The following is a 9,860-nucleotide window of genomic DNA, read 5'->3' on the forward strand; positions in this document are numbered from 1 at the left end:
TTAAAATTGTGGTTGTGATCTAGCAAATCGCCAAGTGATAAACTTCTCTTTCCAAGTAGGAATAGGAGTTCTCACTTGGTTGCTTCAGTTACAGGCAGCAGGGAAGAAAATGATCCAAGACCTCCGATATCGAGTTCCTAACACATCCTTAGAACCACCTAGAACAATGCCAGTCAAAGTGTGCAGTGGCAGACCCTCCATGGAGGCCCATGTCAAGATATACAAGCAAAAAAACATCACAGTAAGTGTGAAGCAACTTGTATAGCACTTCGACATTGCTATGACATCTAAGCCCATTTTTCTGGCAACTTATTTTTCTTGCACTTAATAAAAATATTAGTTGGCAACAGACTGAAAAGCTTTACAAAGCCGGTCCTTCACCACAAATAGCTTGAGAAGCACTAATTTTTCACATTATTAAGTGCCAATTCAGTTATGTGTCGTTCTGAAATTACCAAAACACACTTGCCCTCACTATTCTATAGTTTCTGGTTTGAAAGTAATTTGAGAAACCAATCTAACAGCAAGAGTACCAAATCAGACCTAACTGTTTGTCTGCAAGAGCCAACTAACTAGCTGAAGACCCTGGGTGACTCTGGGTATCTTCTCTCCTCTGCAAAATAAAGGCAGTCCACTAATATCAGCGTTTCTCAACATTATTATTATTATTTTAAATGTGTGGTTCTTTCTTACAGTAATACTTTCTCCAAGTATGGTCTGTAGATAAGCTACATCAGAATCCCCAGCTTCATTCCCAAATACTGATTCTATAGGCCTGGGCTAAGAAACAGGAATCTATTTTTATAAGCACCCAGGAGATTCTGACACACACTAAAATTTGAGATCCACTGTAGTAATATATAACATTACTAATGCCTTTAGGAATATAAAAGGTCACAATTTGTATGTAATCCCTGATAAAAAAAAAAAAATATTTTAGGTAAAAAATAAAATATTTTAAAATAAGTAATTAAAACAGAAAGCATATTTTAATATGCCTATATTTATAATATACAACAAATTTCAACTTCTCCTTATTTTAAAAAATACTGTTTAGTTGCAAAGATCAAACCTATATATTAAAATACACATAAACATCTAACTACATGCTATGGCATCAAAAACTGCTTTTCTGACATGATATTCAGAACTCCTGCATTTTGTATCAAAGAAAACACATGGCTTATTTTTGTTTGTTGTTTCTAAAAAGAGGAGACAAGGAGACAAGACTACTATTTGCAAGTGTTTCCACAAATAACAGTGCAGGTGTGGATAGCCTGTATCTCAAAGAAAAACTAAATTAGATGTAACTGTCACCATCTTTTCATTTTTAATATTAGTTTTGGTTGTACAAGAGACATGTCGATGTGCTGTATGAAAATTTTTATCAAATAAATAAAATTTAGGAATCTGATGAAGATCATCTGAAAGTAAGGTGGCAGGACTATCATTTTTATTGTGCCCCATTAATCAGCTTGCTCACCGTCACCATTCATCCAGCTGCTGGTCTGCAACTATGTCAACAGTCCAGAAAGTCAGGAAACGCTGGGCTCGCCCAATGGGCATGGGCGTCATGATTCAGTCACCTGGACGCCTAGGTCCAACCACGTGGTGAGGGTGCTAGGGAATGTGGAGTGCCCAGTTGGTTCTCTGGGGATATTCTAGCATGTGCCTCCCCTCCTGCTCCGTAGTCAACACTGCTAAGGTAAACCTCAGCTCTGCCGTAGAATGATTGTGCAAACGCTTCCATCAGTACCTGGTAAAATAACCAAAAAGAGCACCTGAATCTGCCCAAAAGGTGGAAAACAGAGGCAGACAAATGTGAGAGACCCTGAAGGACTAAGAACTTTCCACTGTGGACTGGGCAATCCTGGTCCCTGTGGTTATTCCTTCCCACCCTATGCCCCCTGAACAAAATCTTAGCCCTTGTTCCTCTTCACTTCCACAAAATCCAAATTGCTCAAACAATGACTGCTCATCTGCAAAAACAATTCCCAAACAAGTCCTCCCTCTTACAGAACCATCCTGAAGAATTCCTCAAACTGGCTGAACTTCAGCTGACCCACTCATGCTAAAGCCCTAGAAATCATTCCGCCCTCTTTCCCCAAATTAGAACGCGCCTTTTGTCTAGCATTTTCGAATAAAGACTATGCTCTAGTGAATCTTCCTCCACGCCATGTAAAATAATAATTTAGCCTGGTATAATTAACTGGCTATGGACCCACTGACTCAAGACCTAGTTAAAGGCTGGGAGTAGATAGAGGCTTGGTTATTTCTCAAGCAGACATCTTAATCATTATGAAAGTAAAAAAATACGGTTAGATTCGAAGAAAATGCTGTCGGAACAACACACTTCCATGTATATTTTAGGATAAAATACATTGATTCATCTGCGGTAAGTCTGTGTGCATGTGAAAGATTTTCCAAAGCAAAGGAAGAGTAAAACACAAGCGGAGGATGGGGTGGGAGAGGAGGACTTTCCATTTACTCAAAGAAAGCTTTTTTCCCCCAAGTCTTTTAACATAATCCAGCAGTTGCAAATAAACAATGGTGCTGATTACTAACGAATTACATTTAACCACTCAGAGGCCAGCAGAGCCCCAGTTGGCCAAACTTCCTGTAAGTTTCAGGATGACTAGGCAGCATTTCTTTAAAAAGGATCAAGACAGTTAAAATCTTTCAGCAAATCACTCTGGCTCCAAGTAGTTCATATGGGGCTGAGCTTCCCCTACTCTTAGAACTGGTCTGGTGGAAACAAATGGCTCTCCCAGGGAGCCCTGACCACTCCACAGCCCAGAGATAATGAAATTATATTTTTATAGGCAATTCTAGCAAAGGCATATGAACATTAAACTGAGATATAGGCTTAACCTGCAGCATTGGAGAGGAGCACATTTTAAAAGTCAAGAACACTTGCTCAACTTAAGTTTTTTAAAAGTTCAAATTCAGCGCCGGAGTGGTAGCTGCTGATAAAGGCTGCCGAGAGCAAGAAAGTTTTGCTGTATCTTTTTGTAGGAGAAGACAATGAAGAAATTACCAGACCAAGGTCACTTCCCATTAAAAAAAAAAAAAAAGGTTAGCAGCCTCAAGAGAGATAAAAATCTGTGTAGGTCATAACTCCATGAAATCAGCAGCCTGGTGAGAATCTCTCCAAGAATCCTGTAGGAAATTAAGTACGGATTAGAGAAATTAAATATACAGTCTCATTGAGAGCAGCTTCTGTTTCTTCTGAAGACTACAGCCCTTTCCGTAAAACGTATCATACAAAAATTATGAGGTGAATTTGCCAGGCACCACAGCCTTTCCACTTTCACATCAGATCTGCAAATGCTATGATCTAAAAAGAACAGAGCAGGGATTTGGGGGAGGGAATCAAATAACACAGCTTCTCTGAGAAAACCCACTCCATTCTCTGGTCTTTGCAAAAGTTCACGTGCTCATATAACTGTTATATACCTAGGCGTTCCCAAAAATTACATACATTTCCTCAATAGAGCTGTAGGAAAAAATATAATTACAGGGTAAAGGCCAAACACGGTCTCTTCTGAATGCTTAAACAGCCAATTATGTGTCTTACTACATTAATTCTATAGAGAGAAAGAGACGATTACAGGAAAGTTGAGTAAGACATCTTAAAAAAATACACCCTGGGGCCTACGTCCATTCAACTGACAGTAAAATCACCCCTCAAAGAAACAGTTTTATGCAACATCTAGTATTTTAATTTCCCAGCTACCAACAGAAATATATAAGGAGCAGAAATTTAACTATGTCAACAGCTCAATGAACAAAACTTTAATTGTATTACACACTAGTCAGACATCTGAGGAACAATACAAAGTCCCTTAAGGGTAGAAGTTCTTTAGAACATAAATGATTTCCAATCAATACAACAGAAATTAGTCTGGGCAAAAAACAGATTCATGGTTTACATGGAAAAATTCAACCAACATAATTCAATATAAAAAATACATAGTTTAAGAAACAAACCTTTGAAATACCGTGTTTCCCTGAAAAGCAGCTAAGTCTTTTTTCAGCGAAACACAGTAGCTTAAATTACTGAGTGATTTACATATGCTGTTCCATTAATAGGTCCTTTACGCAGCATTGTACTAATCAGCTTTTTTTTTAACATCCTGCCCACAAAAGAGCCTATTCATTTAGCTGGGAGACAGGTGTTAGCAACCAGCAACCTTTTAGCCTCCAGTTCCAGGGGCCTGGCTGGCCTTTGATACCGTGTTTCCCCGAAAATAAGACCTAGCTGGACCATCAGCTCTAATGCATCTTTTGGAGCAAATATTAATATAAGACCTGGTCTTATTTTACTATAATATAAGACCGGGTCTTTATAATAAATAGAATAGAATAGAATAGAATAGAATAGAATAGAATAGAATAGAATAGAATAGAATAGAATAGAATAGAATAGAATACCGGGTCTTATATTAATTTTTGCTCCAAAAGACGCATTAGAGCTGATTGTCCAGCTACGTCTTATTTTCGGATACAGGGTAATTGTGGCATGATTGGCAAGTAGAAAGGAAGGGCAATCTGAAAGAGGGGAAAGGAGGCGAGAGAGGGGAAAGAAACAAGAGACCAAAAGGGAGAAAAGAAGATGAGGAAATAAATGGATGTTGGGTGCTACCTAATGGGGCCACCCTCAAAGCCTCCTAACCTAATCTGAGCTCCCAGGCTACCACCCAGACATATAAGGCAGAATTTGGATAGTGTCATTATTGATTTATTTCCGCAGACAGTAACTGGATATATGCCTACAGGCCACACCTTCTAAAAAAATGTTTTAAGTGTCCTCTGACTCATTCTTCTTACCTATATTCTCTAGTTCTTAACTTTAGTCCTCACTCTTTCATATGTCTTCTAAAAGAGCTGACTGAGTAGATATTTCTAGAAGGAGCTAGAGAGAAATCCAGATTTAGAAAGACATCTTAAGCCTATGGAATAAAAATCCTGTAAGAAAGCGGGAGAAGAGAACATTCACTGAGTTGCCTGCAATGTACAAAGAACATATTTTCTCGCTTTTAATCCACACAGCAATCCTCCCAGGTATTATTTTCACCTTGCAGATGAAGAAAACGAAGCTCACAGAGGGTAAGTAATGTATCTATAAAGGAGCACGGCCAGGAGATGCAGGAACTGGGATTCAAAACCACAGCAGTCTGTTTCCTAAATTGTTAGGCTTTTCCCCAAGTTTAATCCCTTAACTATTTAGTGTCCCCGTTCTGTTTTAACTCAGATGGTTTTGTATTTCACCAATTGGCCTTCCTTCCATGAATTCAGCAAAGTACCTGTGACTAAATTTTATTGACTATTAAGCATCTATTATTTTCAATAAGCGCTTCTGCTATGTAGAAATAAAACATCTGGCATGTTGTCTTTATTTTTAAATCCTATATACAGGGAATTCCCAGGGCATTTCTCCTATCCAACACTGATTGACATACCTTTCAGACTTCCAGTTGTTTCTACATTATCTTTATTTGTCCATTCAGGAAATGAAGCTACTGTCACCAACCCTCCCTCATGACTGTTGATAGATAATACAGCAGAGGGGGCCTCTCTGTAAAGTAATTTACATAAAAGTTATAAAAGCTCTTTGTTATCTGTCATGACTAGGAAATGGGCTATTCTAGCAAACCAAATAAATCACACATCCTGAATAACATGATACTTTTAAAGGGACTACCAATTTATAAAGAATTTCAAAGCAATACTACAGTGGCTCCCAAACCTGCTACAAATCAGAATCACCTCGGGAGGTTTTTGGCCATTGATGCCAGAGAGGTTTTTAAAATGTAGACTCCGGTCTTCTCATACCCACCCAATCACAGTCTCCAGGAGGTTGGACTGGGAAATCTGTATTTTCAAGGAACCCCTCGGTTGACTCTGCTGCAAACTGCTAGGTGCCGAATCTTTCAAGGAGCACAGGCGTTTTGGAACTCCTTGCAGTAAAACCTGCTAGAAAAGCTAAAGCTGCACTAAATACAATGTGACCTTCTTTTGATGATTCAGGAGGCTTCACGCTCTCCCAATGCCTCCATTTCACCACTACACTGGCAAAACCAGAAAGTAAGGAAAGGTGAAGAAGATTTTTTAAATTGGTAGAAATCTGGAAAAACCAGCTTTTGCTTTTCTACCAGATTCAAAGAGCTGGTTTTCCCCCAGAAGAAATGCAGATTGTTATGCTGGCTTTGAAACAGAAAAATGTTTAACAGCATACAGTAGGATTCTCGTAATTAACTGCTTAGCTCCAATTCAGAACATAAATGAGCAGGCCCAAATGCATGAAAAATGTGGAATATTCGAACTGAAAAAAAAGAAAGAGAAACTTCATGACAGTCTTAATGAAGGGAAAGGAGGATAATAGGTTTTAAATTAAGAATGGCATTACAGAATTAGATAAAACCACTGTCCTTTCCATGGCAACGGCTGAAACCTAGAAATGGGGAGAGCTGCGGTCTTTCAACACTTAAGGCTGAGGGTCCCTACCTACCTGGGATGGCTTTCGTGTGAGAAATAATACGATGTCCTATTAAGAGCCCACTGGTTTTAGGATTTTAAAACTCTATGAATAACAAAGTCAAAACTAGAAAGTGACCACACCATTTCCCTATTCAAGAAGTGGGAGTTTGTGTGTTTGGATAAAAGAAGATTGTTCTTAACAATTGCCAACGCTTTATTCCATAAACACAAGTAACCACTACCAATAACCAGCAACCAAACAAACATAATCAGCAACCATTACCAAACCAGTAGTCATTACCAAACTATAATACTGATAAAGTAGCATGTTTGCTCCTGAAATTGCTTTGAGACTTCACCAACAGCAATTTAAACTATTAAACTCTAAATTATATCTTAGCTCTGTATCACGGGGGTTATGAGATTCCAAGGTGCAAAGGTTAAATCTTTCCTCCCAAAACATAAACACTATGGCTGGTACAAGTTTTATTTACGTCTCTAATTTACCACTAAACAATAAAAGTCCTATCATAAGGATAAAAAAAATCAAGGCAGAATTAGTTCTCCGAACACTCCTCAGGTTTACATAGGTGTTTTCAGAAAGTCCTAGACACAACTCGCTCACCGATGGGTGTGGCTATATTAAACTTCACAATGAACATGTAGTTAGGGGAAAAACTGTGCCCCTTTTTGTTAGTTTGTTTTGTCTTCTTAAATGCTGATAACTGAAAATGCCTTTTCCATTGGTATTTTAAGAGCCCTTAAAGAGACATTCCTATTATACAGTGCTAAGCAGAGTTATATTAACTGGCTTGGCTGTGAGAAAGTTTGAAAACAAATTAATTTCTAAGCATTCTGGGAAGGGCTCTCTCTCTTTTTGTGCATATTATTTTAGCAGCTGGTTAAATTAAGTCAATTTAGAGAACTGACAACCTTTGATTCTAATGTGAACAGTCAGGATAACAGCTGTCTACCTGGTCCATACAATATGGAAGTTTTTAGTTTGGAAGCAATGCTGTTTGCTCCTGAAATTCACATCCACAGAACTATATTATACTTTCATGGAACTTTGCTTTAAGTGGCACTATGCACGCAGAGTTCATTTCTAGCTCTTAACAGAACTGTACTTAATTCTCAGTATTCTTGACTTTTTAAAGGCTGTGCTAAAATGAGAATATGTTCTATCTTACCGTTAAAATCTAATTACATATGCTTTAGAATATTCTAACATGCCCTTTGGATCCTGTAAATGTGAATTTTGACATAATAACTGCTAATAAAATTATACTGACACTGTAGAAAAAGACAAAAATAAAGTTTTTAGTGAGTTCATCTTCATAATTAGATACAGACATTAAAAAGGGGGTGTCCTAGGTTACACGGGAATTTTCTTCAAACACAATCAAGTCATTAGTTAGCCCTGCCACATCAATCTGCAATTGTTATACACAATTTTCAAACACTTTCAAACTTAAGAAAATAACAACTCTAAACAAACTGAAATTTTTTAACTTTACTCTGACGTCCAGAATGATTAGGAAATTTTCCATAAAGTTTCAGAAACCCACACCATCATCTATTTCCGTGAACGTGAAAGAGAATACAATCAGGAAAAAAAGGCTATATTAAGTTGTCCAACCTGAAATCCCCTGAACAGAAGTATCATTGCCAGCTCCCAACCCTATAACTCTGTATGCAGACTCCGCCCAGAACCACGTCCCCTGCCTACTCCTATTCCTAGAAAAAATGGTTCAATAAATGGCCACATTTCAGCAAGTTGAACTGTTACTGGGAAAACCACAGGGCTCCCCCAAACAGTTATTAGCAACAGGGGTGACAGGAAGTAGTCTGTCCTCCAAACCACCTGTAAAACGGATGCATATGGTACTTACTGCTTTCTTAGAAGGCCACGCGCAACCTGGGATGTTTGTTCATCATGTCACTGGCCTTTAGCTAGAGTGCAAAGTGACATTTGTGGGGAAAGCCCTATTTCCAAGCTAACAACATGCCTTCCTGCGGTAGACTGGGAGGAGCACGGGTACACACTTCCTTGATTACACAAGTAGATTTTTCCCCCTAGAACCAATGACAGACCAACAAAAAGTGAAAATGCGCTGTGGTTTTCACCTTCTGCCAGCCTGAAATCAAGCTCTGGGCAGACATGCCTGCGCAGCCCTGGCTCCCCTGGTCTAGCCATACTTCCCCATGCCTGGTCAAATGTCTCATGGGCAGCCAGCTGAAGAGAGGCCCCACTTCCCTCCTCTCCGTCTGAGCCATTGGTGATCTCACACAAACCACCTCAAACGAAGAGAGGACAACTCTCCAAAGAGGGAACAGTAGACCCTGGGGGAAAGAACCACCTTCCACACTTCTCCATCAAGCTTCCAAACTACAGCCGCCTCCCTCTTCCAAGAAGCCCGCAGAACTCTTCCACTGGGAAGCAGGGACTTTAAAGGGGGAACCAGGCCGCCGCGTACCTGACTCAGTTTACTCTGTCGGAAAGCAGCATCTTTCCACCACAAGCTAACTGGACCTGCCGGTCCGTAAGGCGTTTGGAGATACTTGAGGCTACACGGCTCCTGTTACTGCCCCTACAGGGGAAATGCCATCTTTGAAAGGACTTCTAATGGGACAGGTGCGGGCTACCTTGACTGTGGAGACTTCCTGCGAAGCAGGGGCTTCCCCCTTCCCATGTAGGGCAAGGAGAGTCCCAGGCCGCGCCCGCAGAGGAGGTACCCCCAGACCACAGCCTGACGAGACCCGAGGCCGAGCAGCGCCCCCACCCCGGCCACCCCCTGGACCCAACCCCAGGCCTGGTGCCCCGCGGATGGCAGCGCCGCCGCCGCCTCCTCACCTGCCGCGGCCGCCTGCCCGGCCCGCACCTGGGAGCGGTGGGGAGGGGCCGGATCCGGGCCGCCGACGCCTGAGGCAGGGGGCTCGGGACTCAGCCGCGGCGGCGTCTCTGGGGCTGAGGGGCACTGGGGGGCGGTCGCGACATCCTCGCGGGCTGCCCCAGGAAGTTGGCCCCCCCATCCATCTCCAGCCGGCCGGCCCGGCCGCTCCCGCCCCCCACGTGGCCCCGCCCCCACGCGGCCCCGCCCCCTCCCGGGAGCGCGCCTCCGCGCCCGCCGCGCCCGAACCACCATAGAGAGGGGCGAGGCGCGCGGCGGGCTACTACGCGGCCTCCGCGCGCGCCCCCTGGCGGAGCAGAGATTGCCGGAGGCGGGGCGGGCGGAGCCTGAGCCTGGGCGAGGTGTCAGTTCCCGGGTATCAGTGCGTCCGCATCTCCTCGTTGCCTTGGTCACCCAGCTCTGCGCGAGGAGCTGAAGGGTCCAGGTCTGGGTCTCAGCTGGGCCGTGGTCCAGCTTGGTGACCTTGAG

General features: G+C 42.0%; 1 protein-coding gene across 3 annotated transcripts in view; it reads right to left on the bottom strand.

The window, feature by feature from the left end:
* Nucleotides 1-9,558, bottom strand: part of RFFL (ring finger and FYVE like domain containing E3 ubiquitin protein ligase) — a 62,734-nt gene extending 53,176 nt beyond the window's left edge. Inside the window, exon 1 of one of the 3 annotated variants that reach the window (XM_019732607.3) lies at nucleotides 9,335-9,558. The gene's annotated coding sequence lies outside the window, so the exon portion shown is untranslated. Of the gene's footprint in view, nucleotides 1-8,372; nucleotides 8,505-9,334 lie in introns of those variants that run through there. The other 2 variants (XM_088802076.1, XM_019732606.3) reach the window with 2 other exon arrangements.
* Between the last annotated feature and the right edge of the window lie 302 nt (nucleotides 9,559-9,860).

The sequence above is a fragment of the Rhinolophus sinicus genome, chromosome 12, assembly GCF_057876585.1.
Source record: "Rhinolophus sinicus isolate RSI-liver-muscle chromosome 12, RSI-T2T, whole genome shotgun sequence".
Lineage (NCBI taxonomy): Eukaryota > Metazoa > Chordata > Mammalia > Chiroptera > Rhinolophidae > Rhinolophus > Rhinolophus sinicus.